Source organism: Equus quagga, chromosome 14, assembly GCF_021613505.1.
Source record: "Equus quagga isolate Etosha38 chromosome 14, UCLA_HA_Equagga_1.0, whole genome shotgun sequence".
Taxonomy (NCBI): Eukaryota; Metazoa; Chordata; class Mammalia; order Perissodactyla; family Equidae; genus Equus; species Equus quagga.
The window spans coordinates 58,435,606-58,455,244 of record NC_060280.1 but is presented as its reverse complement, the minus strand read 5'-3'; positions in this window follow the sequence as shown (position 1 = coordinate 58,455,244).

The window sequence follows — 19,639 nt, the reverse complement described above, 5'->3', positions numbered from 1 at the left end:
TAAAATAATGCTGACTATTTACAAGAAAAAAGTAATGTTTTCTTGTTTTATGACATGTAGAAACTATGACAATAATATTATAAACTCTAGAGGCAAGGAAATGGAGTTAATATTTCTTTAATTGTTTGAGAAATGAAATATGTAATAAAAAAGTAGACTGAAGTAAATCAAAGATGCATTTCATAGTGTCTAGGGTAACCATTAAAAGAATTGTACAGGCATGTAAAGCTGAAGTTAGTAGAGGAGAAATGCTGTGTAAGACATGATTAATCCAAAAGAGAAAGAGACGAACACAGAAAAAAGAGAAAATTTAAGAAAAAAATTAGCAAGATGGCACATGAGTCCAAATGTATCAGTATTTACATTGAAGTTTAATTACATGTATCAATTAATTATTTAGTGGAAAAAGAAATGTATAAGGTCTACAACTATAGACAAAGATTGATAATTCTGACTACACACATTATATGCAGTATTAAGGATTGTACTTAACCTCTAGCCATAAACACATAGAAAACAACTATGAAACAGCTTTCAGAAATTGATCAGGTAGTGTAGGACTGTGAATGGGAGAAAAGAAATAAACAAAATGAATCTTATAATTTCTCTGAATTTCTGCCTTAAGGGAATTTCTGGACCACGGCACAGGAAGGGGGAACATAGGAGACAGACTTTATTTGTTTTCCTTGTATGGTTAATATTGGTTTTTGAATGTTAAACCAACTCTGCATTCCTGGGATAAACCTCACTTGGTCATGATGCATTTACATATATATATATGTGTGTGTGTATATATACATTTCTTCTTAAAGAGCCGGCTTTTGGTTTTATTGTTTTTTTCTATTGTTTTTTGTTTCTTTCTTTGTGTATGTAGTGTGTGTTTCTTTTGTATTTCATTGATTTCCTCTTAATCTTTACTATTTTTTATTTACTTTTAATTGGCTTTTATTTTTCCAGTTTCTTAGGAATTATAGCATGAATCTTTAACCTATCCAAGCATAATCAAGTGATAATATACCACATTCGTTATAGTATAAAAGCCTTATAGTACTTATACTTCTAATTTTTTCCTCTCAGTCTATGTGCTATTTATGTGACCCATTTCATTTCTATACATATTATAAGTCCTACACTATGTTCATTTTTATTTTTTTGTTTAAAGAGTCAATTAACTTTTAAAAAGGTATAAACAAAAGTACAACATGCTATATATTTATCCTAATAGCTATGATTTCCAGTGTTTTTGATTTATTTGTATAGGTTTATATTTCCATTTGATATAATTTTCCTTCTGTCTGAAGGACTTCTTTTAACATTTCTTGTAGTTTAGTTCTGTGGGTGATGTATTATTTCTGCTTTTTTATGTCTGGAAAAGTCCTTATTTCACTCTCACTTCTGAATGATATTTCTACTGGTTATAGAATTCTTTTTTGTCTTTCAGTCTTGTTCAGTTCATTTTTTTCTCTCTCTCTCGGTACTTTAAAGATGTTGCTCTGCCATCTTCTTTCTTGTATTGTTTACCATGATAAATGTGCTGTCATCCTAGTCTTTGCTCCTTGGTAGATAATGTTTTTTCCTATCACTGCTTTTAAGATTTTTTTATATCACTAGTTTTTAGCAATTTGATTGTGAAGTGCATTGGTGTACATCTTTTTCCTGTTTCTTGTGCTTGGAATTGTTGAGCATTTTGGATCTGTGGATTTACAGTTTTTAATAAGTTTGGGAAAATTTTAGCTGTTATTTTTCAAATATTTTTTCCATTTCTCACCTTTCTCCTCTGTTTTGGGACTCCAATTACCCATAAGTAAGTTCAACTGGAGTTGTTATACAGGCTGCCAATGCACTGTTTGACTAAAAAAAAATTTTCTCTCTGTTTTATTTTGGATAGTTTTTGTTGCTATGTATTCAGGTTCACTAACATTTTCTTCTACAATGTCTAATCTGTGGTTAATCCTATCCAGTGCATTTTTTTTGTCTTCCACATTGTAATTTTCATCTACAAAAGTTTACTCAGGTTTTACAATTTTTCTTTACTTAACTTTTCAAATATATGCAATACTGTTATTCCATATGTTTTAATGTCCTTCTCTGCTAATTCTAAACTCTGTCACTGGTGGGTCAGTTTCACTTGACTGATTATTCTCATTGAGAGTCTTATTTTCCTGCTTCTTTTTGTATCTGTCAATTTTTTATTGGGTGCAGAACATTGTGAATTTTACCTTGTTGCATACTAGATATTTCTGTATTCCTATAAATATTCTTGAGCTTTGTTTTGTAATGCAGTTAAGTTACTTAAAACAATTTGATTCTTTCAGGTCTTCTTTTAAGATTTATTAGACGGGACCAGAGCATTCTCAAACCAGGACTAATGGTTTACCACTCTAGAGGCAAGGCCTTCTGTGTATTCTATACCATGCCCCATGAGTCATAAGGATTTCCAGTCTGGCTGTGGTAATAGGCACTAGTCATACGTGAGCCGTATGTGAGTACTGGAGAGTTGTTCCTATTCCTTTCTGGTGGTTATTTCCTCAGTCACAGATTTTTTCTTCACACATATGCACAAATAAGAACTCTGCTGAAAACTCAAAGGGGATCCTCTGTAGATCTCCAGCGTTCTCTGATCTCTGCTACATTGTCCTATGAATTCTAACCACCTTGGCCTTTCCGGACTTTAAGCTTCATTTTCAAAACTCAGGGAGTCTTGCAGGTTCCTCCTGACTTCCCCATCCCTGTGCTGAACCCTGGAAACTCTTTCAAGGCATTAAGATGAGGCAATTGTAGGTGTCACCCTACTTGTTTCCCATCTTACAGGAATCGCTATCCTTTATTGTCTGATTTCCAGTGTCTTCAAACCATTGTTTGATTAGCATTGTTTATATTTTGAGTTTACTCAGGTGGGTATGGTCCTTCTCTCTTGGCTGGGAATGGAAGTTCTCTCTTCATTACATTTTCTAGTCTCACAGTGAATGCCTAGTGCAGCACTCATTACATGTTAAATGAGAGTTTATGATGAAAGTATCATCTTTGTATTTCCAATATCAACAATATGAGATATTTCACTAAATAGGGACTATTGGAAACTATTGGAAGAATAGTATTCATTTGCAGAATAAGACCTAAGAGCTATGAAATGTTTCTACTAGTTGGTGCAATATTCATATCTCATTGGTCAGGGGAACTTCATAGAAACTTGCTAAGAATATTTCTGCATGCTAGATGAAGAGAAAGCCTTTTACTTCTCTGAGGAAAATTTTTATGGGAAAATGAGATGTGTTAGTTATGCTTTTCCTCCCTGTTTCATGTTAATATCAGTTGTACATCTTGAACAAAAAGGAAGCAGAACTGCATGGATTTTCCCAGGATCTAGTGCATAAAAAATACAAGAGATAGCAAAATGGGAGTAGACTTTATTCAATTTCTTCACAATATTCTTCAGATACATGAAAGTCAGCCTATAATAAATACTAGTTCTCTTTCATTCTCTCTCTTCGTTCAGCCCCAGCAGCCTTTTCTAGCTCTATGTAAAGAGAGTCACTTCCAAACTGTTAAAATATAAAAGGTATGTGAGAGTTTATGCAAGCTATTTAAACTGAATGAAAATTACGGTCTAATCTTCTAATAAATCTTTCTGGTCATAAGGGTCTTAGGTCAGTAGATGTGTTAATTCTGATGAAACTCAACCTTACATAGTGAAACTTCAGCAGGCCCAAGTATGAGGTGGCAAGCAGATCTGGAACCACATACTGCATTTTAGTAAGAATAAGTATAGTGTTCATTTAGCTAGACCCTACGGGGATTTTGACCTCATATTGCCAGAGACATAATTAATGCTAATATTTGCAAAAAGATTCCAAGTTTTACTTTTATTTCTTTCTTGGCTATATCTGGCCTCATACTTTGAGGCGGAAAGATATTTCATTGCAACTCTAGCTATGAGCAGAGAATAGAAAAGGCTGTTTTAGAGTGTGTTGGAAGAGTGGCCTGTTACCTGCCAATGGCAGGGGAGGACAGCTATTACCTACTTTTTAAAGTTAAAATTCTGTGAGCCACTTAGCTTCAAAAGGTCTTGGGGTTTGACGTCTCTGGAAGGCTTACGGTACCACAGCATGACTGTCTCAGGGATTGTAGTTAGTCCAGTCATAACTCTCTCAAATTGTCAGTTATCTTTTTGAGTTTGCCATTATAGACTCAGTTGGAAGCAACTTGCTGGTTTGACTGAACTATCAGACTTTAAGAAGTTCATTTCTTATACCTTCCATAGGTCATCACAGGAAATCCAAAATCGTTATTCAGAGAAACTAGTTAGTTGGCAAAATAAAAATGATCACTCTTCATTTGGGTCCATTAAAGGAAGATCCCACGCTCTGACCTCAGAATCTTGTGAGGATTTGTCGTAACAATGTTCAAGGGGGTGGTCTTTGAGAGTAGTGGGGGGGGTGGTTATTGCATGAAGAAAAATTATTTCACTTTTGAGGTTACAGCTACCACTGTAAAACCTTCCCCAACTCATTAATTGTGTAAGTATTTTTTGAGTACTTTTTATGTGGCAGACACTTTACTTGGTGATGGTGATCATGGCAACAACACAGTCTTCTGGGTACTATGGGGTAAACGGAGATACAAAAAGATCTGCCCTTGCTCCAGAGGAGTGTACAATGTATTGGTGGCAGGGAATGGGGTGGGTGTATGTGTGTGTTGGGGGGTTGAGTGGGAAGAAAACCACACATACAATACCAGTAAAAACCCATATGAAATGAGTGCTTGCTCAGGTCTGTACTGGTCATGCTGATGAGAGGAAAAATTCACTCTCATTTACTCACTGACTTGCACAAACAAGGCTGTGTATGTAAGACTCTCAATCTAAGATTTAGTGAACAATAAAATCTGTTGCTGAAACAAAGAAGGCATAGATGTGTATCAGTCAAGTTCTAAGAAATCTGTGGGCCAGTGCTACTTGCTATTCAGTAGACTAGAATCAATTCTGTCAAACTTTTGTAATGCTGATCCAATATCTCAAACCTCACTTGTGCTTTTCCAGAGTCAGACAGATGGTGCAGAGAAACTCTTCCATTAGATGCTCAGATACAGTGGTCAAATATCTGAGCATAACGATTTTCAAATATTTCCCCTGTAGCTTCAAAACCTGTGGATGTTGATACATGACTATTTTCCTGTGAGGTAAGTCCAGTCCAAGGCATTATGAAATTCGTAATCCTACCTGGGCTACTTAATTCCCTTAATACCTATGTTATTCCAAAATTTCTTTTTCTCTCTCTCATACTCTCTGTTAAGCCATTCTAATGTAAGCGGAGCTGACAGCCAGAGAAATCGGGAGAATCCTCACAGGTCTGGTAGAAATCAAACCAAAGAAAGGAAGAAATGACTGAATGAGCTTGCTTGTCAGGTATGGACAGAACTGGGGCAGAAGTGCATTTGAAGGTGAGAAGGAGACCAAGGGGAATAGTGCTGGCAAGGGGTCTATAGGGAGGAGATATCTCTGAGTTTGACATGAGGTGTCCAGTTCCTTGACAGCCTGAGTCTCTGTGCACTGGAGCAGATTTAAAACAAGGGTAGGAGAAAAACTCTGACCCTGCAGGTGGGATAGTCCTTCAACTCACCACAGGGCTCAGGTGGGTTCACCTTCTATTCACGTCTTGCCTTTGTTATGCTTCTCATCTTGAACCTAGTAACTGTCGCCTCACTGCTGGCTGGATTGTCTGGCCTGTGTGGCTGTCCTCAGCTTGCAACACCAACCAGCTGCTCTCTAGAAGCTTGCCCTACATCCTACCTGGGTCACAGGAATCACTATCTCTCCCACTTGAGCAGAGACTGGCCTCTACACAATGACCTCCTTCTTCCGTTTGCTCTTGGCCCCTTCTTGACCTTAATACTGAAACTCCAGATCCGCCTTCAGTGTCTCCCCATGACATGGCACCTGCGTCCTCTCTTCTATGTTCACTGGCCATTACACGCCTATTGCCCTGGGTATAACCACTTGCATTCCCCCACATTACCTCATGGGAACATGGCAGGAGAGAAGGGGACCGAAGGAAAAAGGATTCCTGTCTCCAATAGAGGTGGAGATGAACTACGTAAGCAAAGAAAAGTAAAGAAGCGTTTTGCATCCCCTCTCAACTCCACATATACTCTTGATCAGATACTATCATAAATCCTTCTAGTAAGGGGTGGTATCTGCACACTCTTCCATTGTTGAGGGCATAAACTAGGTGTTATCTACCAACCAGATGCCTCTAACCTCCTAGCTGGACTCTCTGTCTCTAGTCTTCTCTTGTTCCAATCCTTTCCCACAATGCTTCTAGAATGAGCTGTACACAACAGAAATCTCACGTTATTTACCTAGTTCAGACACTTGAATGGATTTCGATTGCCCTCAGAATAAATTCCAGAGCACTAAATGGAGCTACAAGGTCTTTCATAACCATGGCCTGAGAATTAAGGCAGGAGTATCAATGAGATATTGCCCTTGAAAAATCAAACTATTTCTTTCCAGAGACCCTTTATACCTCTTCAGACAGGCATGAGACCCCTAATATTCCACTGTCATTTGCACCATGTTCTCACATGGTCTGTTCAGAACCCTGGGAATTTTCAGCACCTTCTCCTACTAGCTTCATCTAAGGCTTTCATAGCACCTGGGAAAAGAACTTCTATCGTTTATAGCATGGAGCTAAGGAAGAAGAATTCTATGAAATGCTTCTTCTCTTTTTCTCTTTACTATATGATGGAAGACTCTGAATTACATACCATATGTCAAGAATCCTGAAATGAAGCTCAGGGCTATGGATTCTGGAATAGATTTCATTCTCTCTGTCCCTTTCTGTTAGCTGTGTTCCAATTCTTACCTATAATGGGTGACCCGGAATGGAAGGCCCCTGTAAATGGTCTGGAGTGGTGTCAAGGTTTCTGTGCCCCGTAGATCAGCCCACATAAACTTAACTCTCCTCAGTGCTTCCTCCATGGTATACTGACTGTAATTCACACTATTCCTGAGAAAAACAAACTCAGTGACGTGACAGCTACTCGACATTGCCCAGTATTGAGTCCCTGAATTGTGACACACTCGTGATAAACAGACTTACCTAAAACCCTGGATGCCAAAGTCAATTCTGGAGTAATCCCTTTAACAAGCTAGTCTTTTCTTTAAAGCATCTTTTTGGATTCTCTATGGCCTTTCTAGAAACTTACTGAAAGAATATCTTATAGGAAGATACAAATCCACAGTGAAATAACAGCCTATAGGCAAACTCTTCAGCAGTAAAAGCAGTGTTTCCTGAAGGAAGAGAGTATGAGGAGACAGAGTGAGAGAGGATCCTCTCAGACACACAGATCCTGCCAATCTCATTCTGGAAAGTTTGGGCCTTCACCTCCTTCATGGCTCCAGGCCCTGATGTTCCAAGCTAGCCTCAGGTGGTCATGTTAGCTGTAGTTCAGATGGGGAACAGACCCACAGCTCAGGATGGACTCTGATTTAATCCCTGAGATTCATCCTCACTTGAGCATGTGACCAGGAAAAGAAACTAGTTCTACATTGGCTGCCCCTATGCGCAGCTGAGATTTATCCTGTTTACTCATGGAGCCCTGCACACTTCTTGAGTGGTCCATAAGGAAGACAAATTCTCCACAGGCAATTGGTGGCTGAGCTTCTGGGATATTTGGGTAGAGAGTCACCATCGCAGCTGAGTCTCCCATCAGACTATCTTCTCAGAAAGGATAAGGACCACTGTAAGACAAAAAAGAACTCAGGTATGCTCAAGACCCCAAGAATCAACTGTAGTAAGCATAAGGAGCTGAGAAATCCCAAATCTAAAACACTGTTTGATCTTTACACTCTATCTGCTGACAAGGAGTTTGAGGTGAGTTAGAAACGTATAAAAGATATAGAAGAGGAATACATATGAAAGAGAAGAAAGAGGGTAGAGGTTACCAGGCAGAAGCAATAATTAAAATGCCATAACTGAATGCTAGTTTCTTAGCATAGCACCTAGGCAAGTGAGTGAAATACATTAAGTTAAAATGTTCCAGCATTTTCCAGAAGAATGAAACCATTTTATTTCTCTTCAAAACAAATCAATGGGGGAATTTATCACATGGGTCCTTGTTTAAGTCTTTAATTACAGCTTTGAAAAAATGATGCTCATGTGGACAATTCTTATGTTGACAATTTAGAAGAGTTGAGAGTGTAGTAAGTGTTGTACATATCAAGGAAAGTCCATCTGCCTTGAGTATGAAGCACTTCCTGATTCTCTTCAGAATGAAGAAAAGGAAGCACTGGGTTGTGTGTTGGACTTTAATAGCATTATCCAAACAATAGTAAGGAGGAGACTACAGGAGCCTGGCCTATGTTACCAAGTTGTCAAAGCCATAGTTGTGATTTTATTTTGAGGAGCAAGTGAAAACTGATGCAGGAATTGTAATTTTAGTATTAAGATACTAATTTTAGTATTGAGATAGACATGAAATGAGAATAACTAGTTTATATCAACCCTCATTTTACAATTCAGAGAATATAAGAGGACATAGAATTAAATTCCAACATCTTATTTTTATAAAGTGATTCCACAATTATGGCTTTAAATTCTTGATAGCCCAGGAATTCAGAATGATTATAGGACCTGGTTCCATTTAATCTTTCACCCATGGGATGCCAATGGGATACCCATGGTTACGTTGGCTTCCAAATAAAATGGGTGTGGCTCAGCAAGTATTTGGTAGAACATTGGTTCAAAAATAACTTTTACACAATCCAGATCTCTGTATTGTGGACAGTGGAAGAAGAGTAACTTTTTTTAATGGACAAGGTGGATTTCTCTCCATCCTGAAAGACAGCTGGTTGTAGTGGGACCAGTACTGTACTGAGAAGCCAGAAAGTTTCCCATGAGAATGAAATGAGTTAATATATCTAAACTGTTTAGAGCAATGTCAGATACATACTAAGCACTATATATGTATTATCTACTGTAACTACTACTTCAACCTTAACGATCATCAATGACCATGCAGTCTCTGTTTCTTCTCTGTGCCTCTATACACACAAGTCTTTGTTATGTACTTCTTGTATCAGAGCCTTTATCAAGCTCAGTTATAATGGACTATTTGGTTGTCTTAGTACTAGATATAGTAAGTTCCTTGAAGACAGAGACTGTCCTAAATTCTTGTTCACAATTGCAGGCCAGCACTAGCGACAGCACTTCACACATAGGAGGTTTTCAATACAGTGTTGCTAAATAGCTGGATGACTTGACCACTGTGAAATCAAACTTTACTTGGAGATTAAATATGGTTTAATACTTAATACACATTGGGGATGTGTCTAGGTGTTGAATTAGCAAGGGATGGACTTGTGACTAGACTAAGGGATGCCCACACAGCTGATAAAACATTATTTCTGGGTATGTCTGTGAGAATGTTTCTAGAAGAGATTAGCATTTGATTCAGTAGACTGAGTAAAAAGATCCACTCTCACCAATGTATGCAGGCATCATCCAACCCAGTGGGGGCCTGAATGGAATAAAAAGGCAAAGAGAGGGTGAATTCTCTCTCTTCTTGAGCTGGGATATCTATGTTCTCTTGTTCTCAGATGAGCTCCTGGTTCTTGGATCAGCCTTGGCCTGAAAGCTATGCCATCAGCTGCCCTGGTTCTCAGGCCTTGGGATTCGGACTGAATTACATCACTGGCTTTCCTGGGTTTCCAGCTTGCAGATTGTGGGATTTTTTGGCCTCCATAACTGTGTGAGCCAATTCCTGTAATAAATCTCTTCTTCTATCTTCCCTAGTCAGGGGAGAACTCTGACTAATACACCAACAATCTGCCACAGCCAAGGAAGTCAGACCCAAAAGAGACAGATTCCAAAGCAAACTAAGGACTCAAGCCCAGGTGTATCTTACAGCAAAGCCTTTAATCTCAACCACCTCAGCCCAATGTGTGAGAAGAGAGACAGGAGATTGCACCTAACTACCTGTGTGTATGTGTTCCTTGGTCTTTGTGATTTGGGAAATGTCTGTTCCTCTCTGTTCCTCCAGTGTAGTCTTCCAAAGCTGATCCTACTCCAGTACAAACACATCATGAGTTCAGCATTCTTATCAGGAAGAGTGACAAAAAGAAGCCACTGTAAGAGATAGGATAGAACCAAAGTCAAAATACTGGTGGCTTACATGAGAGAGTTTATGTCTTTCTCACACAATAATCTGAGCAAAGCCAGGCCAGGACTGATGAGGAAGCTCCATAATATCAGGGACTCTGTCAGCAATTTGCTATCTTCAACATGTGGCTTCCACCTTTGGTCCAAGATGACTTCTCTAGTTCCCACTTTCAAGTCTTCACCTCAGCTAGTGGAAAAGAGGAAAGAAAGTGGAAGAAACAACTGGTAGTTACAAAATTCACTTCTCTTCATAATGCACCAGTCATAACTTAGTCATGTGGCCACACTTAGCTGAAAAGGAAGCTGGAAAATGCATATGCCCAGTGGAAACTTCAGGGTTCTATTACTAAAAGGGGATCACTAGCTGTCTCTGCCACAGCCAATGAAAAGAATGAATATTAAATTTGGCCTAACACAGATGTCTCCTGGAGGTTCTGAAGGGGGTGAGCACTGGTACATCAAGGACAGTAAATTTAACTATTCGTTTTTCACACAGGCTAAGATTGCTCACCATTCGAACCACGCTATTTCACCTCAGAATTTTAATCTTCCACGTTCCTTTGCATATTTACTTTGCATATTCAAAAATTTTTTGTTTATATTTAAAAATATCAATTTTATATTTTATAAATGCTGTGATTACAATTTAGTCCTTATTGGGGTCATCAGTAATGATTTGTTATTTTTTTAAATGAGAAAAATTGTCATTTTCTGCTTATATAAGTCAATTATATATACATTTCAGTTGAAAGAATTGTTAGATGTTCTTAAGATAACAGTTTTTGGCAGACACCTACCAGATATATGGTAACATACAATCAAATACATATTTTCTCCTATTTCACAATACTTCAACTGAAGAGGCAAAAATTTTCAAAAAGTGTATTGTGTGGATGTGCTCTCATTCTCAAGAATTTAGCCCATATGACTCTGGTTATAGACACTTAAGAACCTCTCTACTAGGAATAGAGAAAAAAAGGTGAAAACCTAATCAGAGTGGGCTTCTGAATCTATAGCTGTGCAACCTGGCGTTTAAAAATAACATTTTCTTAATTAGGGCAGATATGAAATAATCACAGCATGCAAAAGTTCTTGATGTGCTATGCATTTTTTAATTCAGAGATGACATCACTCACCTAACACTACACTAAAGGCACCAGGACCTCATCCAGGCCCATGTCAGGCATTAGCAATCAACCACTGCGCTACTTCTAGTCAGCCACTTTCAGCTGATGAGAATTAATATGGAAAATGAGATCTATTTGTCATCTATATTTTCACTCAAGCCCTTAGTCTAGACTCATTCAACAGATTTAACAGTAGATATTGGAGTTACAGATAAATAGCTATTTCCCTCAGGAGAAAACCAAGAATATGGGCAAATCTGATGCAGTTTGATAAGACCTTAGAGATGAATGTGGGATACTCTGGGAATCCAGAGGAGAGCAGAGTGGAGGGTGGAAGAGACACAAGGAAGATTTCATGGAGGAAGAAGCCATTAAGCTCATATATTCAGAATAAACAACTTCTAACAGAGAAATACAAGTCATGGGTGTGGTTGTTTTCTCTGACCCATGCTACACGGTGAGGGTTATGCGTCATTGCCCGCCTGACACACCTTCTCTTGCAGCTTTGAATGAATCATTCTATATGAGGAGAAACTTCACTATTCATGCTGTCCTCCAGCACTATTGAGGGCAGAGAATTTCCACAGGAGCACATGATAATGACGCCATTTTGAAAGCTCATCAATATAATCATCATTTGAAACAGAACTCAGTGTGACAGGGTTGGATACTTCCTGAGCCAAGGAAACCCACTGTGGTGAATTCTTCCCTTTCCTTACCATATAAAGTAGCACGTGGCCTGTGGGTTCATAGATTCAACGACAAAGCTCTGGTCAGGCACCAGAGGGCGAGAAGAAAGCTGGCTACCTGTGACTATGGTGGCTGCAGTGATCAGAAACCCCACTCTGGCTCCAGAGCTTCCTGGGAAGCTACTGAAGCATTTAGATGGGGGAAGGGAGTGGAATATCGAGGGAGCAGAAACCTGCATGATAAATTAGAGTAATGTTTAAAATAATATTAAATCCTTTTAATAACATAAACTGCAATTTCTTAAGGATGCTCTACCAAACAGCAAAAAAGAAAAACTTTTCCACGGGATAGTTTATTACCCTCATTCTCCCTAAAATCATCACCTTTCAATTCCCATTGTGGCCCTAGTAGAATACATTGGGGTCTGGCTCCTAACTTTGGTCAGGTTGGCCAAACTTGCATGAAGGAGTCATGTACTGGAGCCAAAGCAATTAGAGTCTGTTAAAATGCAAAAGCCCCTGTCCTGGGATCCACTACTCATTAGGCTCTATAACCACATGTAGATAAATAAACTTCTTAGACATCTTTGTCAGGAAAGCAGAGACCAGAAGGAAAGGGATGAGCACAGACGAACTAAGATGGTGGAGTTGGAGAAAAACAAGGACCCAGAGGAAAGGTCTTTTGGAGGGAGGGCAGACAGATCAGAATGTGGCGTTCAAATACAAGCTCTTTCCCAGGGGGCATCAGGAGGGCTCTGCTCTCTGAGGTAGGCGAGACCCTGGTAGTCAAGGAGGCTGACCACGGCAAAGCTGAGAGTTTGCCAAATGCAGACTTAACTAGATACAAGCCTGGCCTCAGCCACTTGGATTTGGTACCCCAGGCATAAGGAGACAGGTCAGGGAGTGTGAAAGAACGATGAAATCAGAGGTGGAGGCATGAGTTCTCATCCCATCTCCCCAGTTACTAGCCAAATGGGCAGGAATGGCTGAGCTTCAATTTCCTCACCTGATCAGGAATTTCCTCATCAAGCTCTATCTACCTTCTAGAATTATCACAAGTCTTCAGCGGCAGGGCACAAGAAAGCTTTTTTGTAAACTATAAAATGAGGTATGGAGGAAGGCATTAATTAACACTAATATCATTCTCCACTATTGCTACTGAAAAGACACCTCAAATGCAAGATGGTGGGTCAACGTATTAATCTTCCCATACTCCATTCAAAAGCAAAATCTGGCACTTAATTTGAGAGACATTTTTCTTTCCTTAATGGAAAGAGAAAGGGAAAAAATGAGGAGGATGTTTCTCTTGCAAGATTTGCCTGTACTCAACTGATTTTAAACCCCAGCTTCAAAAGCAGCGAGCTGTTTCATTTAATCAGCGAGAAAGCATATCCCGCAAAAGGCAGCTCCCTGAAGGGGAAGCTGCTCAGACACCGTTTCCATGGCTGCCTGCTGTAACAATATTTTTTACTGAACTAAGCATTGCTAATTTTAGCCACGGATTATCTGGAAAGCAAGGGAGAAATAGATGAAAGGCAATTTTTACCTGAGCCGCATTGAGCCCCTGAGAACCTTTACCAAGAAAGAGATGCTGCTGGAAAAAGCAACTGCGTAATGCCAATGCCTTGGGAACATTTGACAACTGCTCTCCATCAGCACCTGGATGAAGGGGGGAGGTACCATTCTCCTGATTTAGGAAGAAATTGAAACTCAGTGGTGAAATGATTTGATTCAGATCATTACAGCCTGTATAAGAAAGCTGAGCATCACACTGGAACCTTAATTCCCAGGCTGGCCTCTGGTCCCAGACCATTCCATTAAGGGTACAATATTTGCTTTGAGGGCTCTGCTATTTTGGATGCTGGTTTCAGTAAGCTGCCAACAGAAGGGACTTGAAATAAGGATCTGCAAAAGAAGGACAGGAAGTAATATCTGTAAACAAAGTTACTTTCATTTTGAACAAGACATTAAGGTAAAAACCAGCAATAGACAGACTCTGTCCTGTTCATAAAGAGGCAGATACTGCTTAAATAAGTGACCTTAAATTACCTACAAAGGAGTCAGAGAGAGGCAGATACATTCCTTATGGTCTTAGCCGCTGTACCCTGCACAAGCAACGAATCCTCCAGGCAATAATGGATGGTTCAAACTGCATTTGAAAGTGTCCAGAGCCCGGTGTGGGGTGCAGAGGTAATTGTCATGTGATCTCTGAAGGAGGAGGCCATGGGACCTCGGCAATAGCGGCTAGATAGCCAAGTCCACCTCCAGTGGGTACTGTCTAACTGCTTTGGCAGAAAGTAAAGGCAAAAGTGTAGGGATTACACTTGTGGCCTAGTAGAAATCCTGGTGGGTTTCCAGGCGCAGGTCCCCCTAGGCTCACACCCCTGGGGTCGGTGGCTGCAACTCTGAGGGTGGGATAGTAGGGGATGGCCGTTAGCAAATTTCAGAATGCTCTGCTGTTTTCCCTTTCTTTCTGAATGCTTGTCTCAGATCCTCATTCCTACTAAGGTACAGAAAACCAATAAAAGCAGTATGAGCCCACAGGGAATTTGCTTTTCTCACTAACCTAAGCCAGAAGCTAAAGACAGTTATTGGCAATCAAAGCAGCAGGTGAAGTAAACCTTTTCGAAAAGTCTCCTAAGACGTAGACTGACTTCTGTACCAGTAAATGTGGCAGGCTGTTGGAGGAGATGGACAAAGAGGGACAGTCACAAGCTGTCCCACTCCAGGGATCTCTCATGATCCAGGGAAATTCTGATCTGATTCCTATAAGACTCCACAAGATTCCTTGAGAGTGGAATTAGATTCCACAGAGCATGGGGAATACCTAAATGTAACATCTAGGCAGGTCTTGTCCCAGAAGGGATTTATTCCTAACATGGGAATCCCAAAGCTCCTTTCTTGTCCCAGAGTGCCACATGATGACACAAGTGTGGCTCACAGATTCAGTTCAGAATGTGGTGGAGTCCAAGAAGAAATTTGTTCTGAAGGAAATAATTTCTGATAAGGGTCTTAAAGAATTAACAGTTTAATCTTGGGAAGAGGAAAGAGAAAGTATTCCAGGGAAGAGAACCATCAAAAACCAGGGTACGGGAGAATACTATACAGCTGTATAAAAGAATGAAATCTTGCCATTTACAATAACATGGATGAACCATGAGGGCATTATGCTAAGGGAAATTAGTCAGACAGAGAAAGACAAATATCATATGATCTCACTTATAAGTGGAATTAAAAGAAAAAAACAGGCTCATAGATACAGAGAACAGATTGGTGAAATGGGGAAAAGGTTACAAACTTTTAGTTATAAAATAAATAAGTCACGGCATGTCATGTGCAGCATGGTAACTATAGTTAACAATACTGTATTGCATATTTGGAAGTTGCCAAGAGAGTAGATCTTGAAAGTTCTCATCACAAGAAAAAGAATTTTTTCTAACTGTATATGGTATGAATGTTAACTAGACTTATACCAGTGACCATTTTGCAACGTATGCAAATATCGAATCTGTAGGGACCCTTAAATTTTTCTCCCAGACGACTGGAAGATCTCCAGGTATGAGATAGCTGGATCATACAGCGCATGGTGTGCCTTGCAGAGGAACTTGGATAATAACCTATGGGTAATGGGAGCCAATGGGAGTTGTCAGCAAAGGGCTAGCATGGTTGTTTTTCATATTAGAGAAAAAACTCTAGCTGGTGTGAAGGCTGGATTTTATGGAGCAAAACTGGGAGCAAGTCACCATTGCAGACATCTTTTCAAGTCTCATTGTTTCCTTTACTGTTTTTTTTATCGATTTAGCTTTTGTTATATTAACACTTACATAGAATTTTTAAATTAAATGGGAAAATGATTACTATAATATGCCAGCAAATTAAAAAGCATGATAAAAAGATGCAAATACAGGTTGGTCTCAACAATGTAAATATGCAAAGAAAAGTTACTGGAAGGAAATGTATCAAACTTTACTCGGGGGCTAAGAATTTATCTTAAGAAAAAGTCAGAGCTGGATAAAGTGGGATATGTTTAAGAATGTTCACTTTTATTTTATTTACAAATGAGAAAATAGAAGCTAATTAACTATTTATTAATAAATGAAGGTCAAGAAAATTATAGTAAATCTAAAATATACCTACAAATATTTTACTGTCGATTAATAATGTGAAAATATACAATAAGTATAGATAAATGCAAAAGGAAGCTTCTAAAGAATTGTAGAGCATGATCCCAAATTTGTATATTGATATACATGTGTGTGTGAGTGTGTATGTGTGTGTTGCAGTGGGGAGCAATTACATATTATTGTAATTAAGAACATAAGCTTAAGAGTCACATACAGTAGCTATGTATCATTGGGCAAGTTTCTTAACCCTTCTGTACCTCAGTTTCTTCATTCATAAACTGAGGATAATAACAGTATCTTCTTCAAAGGGTTATTGTAAGAATTAAATAATATGTATAAAGTAGATAAGCAATACCTAGCATATGTATTATGTTAGCGATTACTGTTATTAGTTATGCAACAAAAATATTAGAAAAAAATGCATTCTAAAATATCTTCAACATTCAGTCTCCAGGCTATTGGTTTTGAGTGATTTGTATGCATTTTGTTTTGTCTTATAAATATTCCATAAGAGTATGTGTTAATTAAATATTCAGGGAAGAAAAAAAATAAAGTGGTCCAAAGGGTTAATGCTCCTAATCCTGAGCTCAGATCTTTTAATAAAAAAGACTCCTAAACTACAAATCCAGATGCTGGTTGGAAGTCCCACCTTTAAGACGTTCCATGAGCATGAACTTGGGCTGCCCATAGAACCTCTCTGAGTCTGAGCTTTTGCACCCATTGAATGTGAATAACTATATCTCTTCTATCTATCTTACAGAATTGCTGGCAGATACAAGATAATGAATGTGAGAGTTCACTGTGAACTATAAAACCCAGTACTCATGCAAGAATTTCTTAATAAGGCAATTCCCTCACTGACTCTATTTCTTATTTCTCCATCTGCAAATTGCAAATCTACTCAATGCAGGGGATTGAGCTTATTGATTAGGTAATTACTGTAGAGTTTGCAGCCTTTGAAAGCTGTTTAGGACGCACAATAATTTTGCAAATTTTGCTCTTGATTACCCAGGGAAAGTCTGTGTTGTTTGAGGTTATCCATGCCATTTGCTTCTCTTCCCTGTTGTCTGCCTCTGCTCATTTTATTTCTTATTAGCAACTGGCTGTGAGGTAAGGAGGATCATATAAAAGGGGATGAAACACAAGCCATAAAATAATGCAACTTTTTAGTAAAAATAGCATCAGTGAGGGAAGATGCTGGAACTTGCTGTGTTTTTAGAAGGAGATCCAGTTTACTTGTGACTTTTATCACTTCCTTGATGTAATACCTGAGCAAAGTGTATGTACCCTTCCCACACACTGAGAGATGAGGTCTTGCTGCTTAAGGCTCAAGAAACTCATTAGTGTTAAGAAAGGGGCCTGTATTTTCAAATTTGGTTATACTTCTCATTGCTATGCTTTGGGTTGAAAATGTCTTCTCCCAGAAGAGTGAAAATACCCTGAATGCATTCCAGCACTCATTTCTATATCATACCTGTGATCTTATAAGCCTAGTCTGAGTCACATAACCAGCCTTCCATGACAGAAGGCTCTTCCCATATCTGACTCTAGGCTTTACCTCTGAAGGTAGATTGACATTTCCCATCTCAAGATGGAGATAGAAAAGACCCGTTCTCTATGGTGATCCCTTCTGGGGCTCATGCTGCATGGAGGTACTTCTCAAGGTGGTCTCAACCACTCAGAAATTTGTGAGATTTGGGGCACGAAACCCCAAACTAAATCCAATCCAGTTAATGACCTTTAGAGAGAGAGAGCTTTGCATCCAGAAATATAAGAATGTGATGTCACAGTAGAACAGCATGATGATAGTCCAGGCTATATTAATCAGGTCTCTAGTTCCAAGTAACAAAAAGCCAACTCATTTTCGCTTAAGGAAAATATGAGCTCATTGAAGGAACAGCAGAGGATGACAGGAACTCCAGGGGCTTGTACATCCTCAGGGCCTTCTCCCTTTTTCACATCTCCTTTATTGACTCCATTCTCTTAGACTGGCTGTCCTTACAACCCACGGCAACACACATCACCAGACTCATCTTTCAAGCCTCATACCCAGAGGAGAGATCTCTTGCCTCTCTGAAGGGGTAGTTCCTTTTGAGGGGGGTGCATCTGTGGGTCAGGGTGGCTGTTGGCCTTCAAAGAAGTACGACTTTAAGATGTGGCTTATTTTTCTCAGGATTTTCCTAATGGCTATGTAACACAGGTGTGTGATACACAGGTAAATAGGCACATATAAATGATTAAATAACAAAAATTTAGCAAGGCAGCAGGAGAAGAGACTTGAGCCTCACTTGCTGCCCATGAGGGACTGGGAAAAATTTTGATAGTGAGACGCAGAACTCTATCTGCCTCTCCAATTTCCTAGTGATAGAGGAACAGCAAATAACTCCAGAAACATACTAAAGTTCTATCTGATGAGTATCTCTGCTTGTTTCATATGTGTGTTTTAAATTTTAAATTAACCATTTTAGAAAAATTCTTCCATTCTTCACTAATTCTGATGTTGAATGTATAAAGGTGTAATTTAAATAAACTCCTTCAGGAAAGGTACCTCTACCAGGTGAATATAGCTAATATTTAAATTTCTGCACTCATAGAATACAGTGTGAATGACACCTGGAGATGTACAACATGGCAACCACGTGTGTGTGTGAGTGTGTGTGTGTGTGTGTGCAGGTGTGGTAGAAACTGTAAGTTACCTGCCAATATCCATTCTACCTTTCTTCCTTACTAATAGAATGCTGCTTTTTATTCTGGGTTATAGAATACCCAGCAAAAGTGTTGTTTCCCTGGGGGCTTGGTGTCAAAGGGCTATAAGCAGAAGTTGTTGGTGGAGCATTTAAGAAAATTCCTTTACCCTGCCTCCCTTCTTCTTTCCTGCTGCCTATAGTATAGACATGATAGCTGGAGCTCCAGTAGGCAATCTGGATGACTAAGAGACATGGGAAAGATGGCAGAGAAGACAGAAAGAATTTGGGTCTTGAAGATGAGGGAATGGAATGACCATACCCGCCCTAAACCATCTACCTCCAAGACTTTATTTATTTATTAGTGAAATATGCTTTTTTATGCAAAGCAACTGATAGTCTGGATTTTCTCATTTATGTAGCCAGTTAAACAGCATACCTTCTAGAACAGATATTGGGTAGGACCTATTACATTTGGATGGACAGTCAATACAGGTCAGGAAGGTATAGATAAGTGCTAAATTCTTTGGGATTTCTAGAAGATTTATGTGACAAGCCTTCCAGACATGAATGATATCCTAGCTTTCTCCAAATTTAGGCATAGATAGAAGGCAAAAATAGAACTCAGGTATTCTGGCCACTGCCTTCTCTCCTATCTCCACACCCAGGTATAAAAACAGGTTGTCCTATAAGATCAGAAAAGTGTCTGCTGGAGCTTCCCAACACAGTATTAGCCCAGGAACTATAGGGTCTGTGTTAAGTATGGGACAGTAGGAATAAAAACGTGTGTGCTTGAAGCCAGGTAAACCTGAGTTCAAACTTTCATTCTTCCACTCACCAACTGTATGGCTTTGG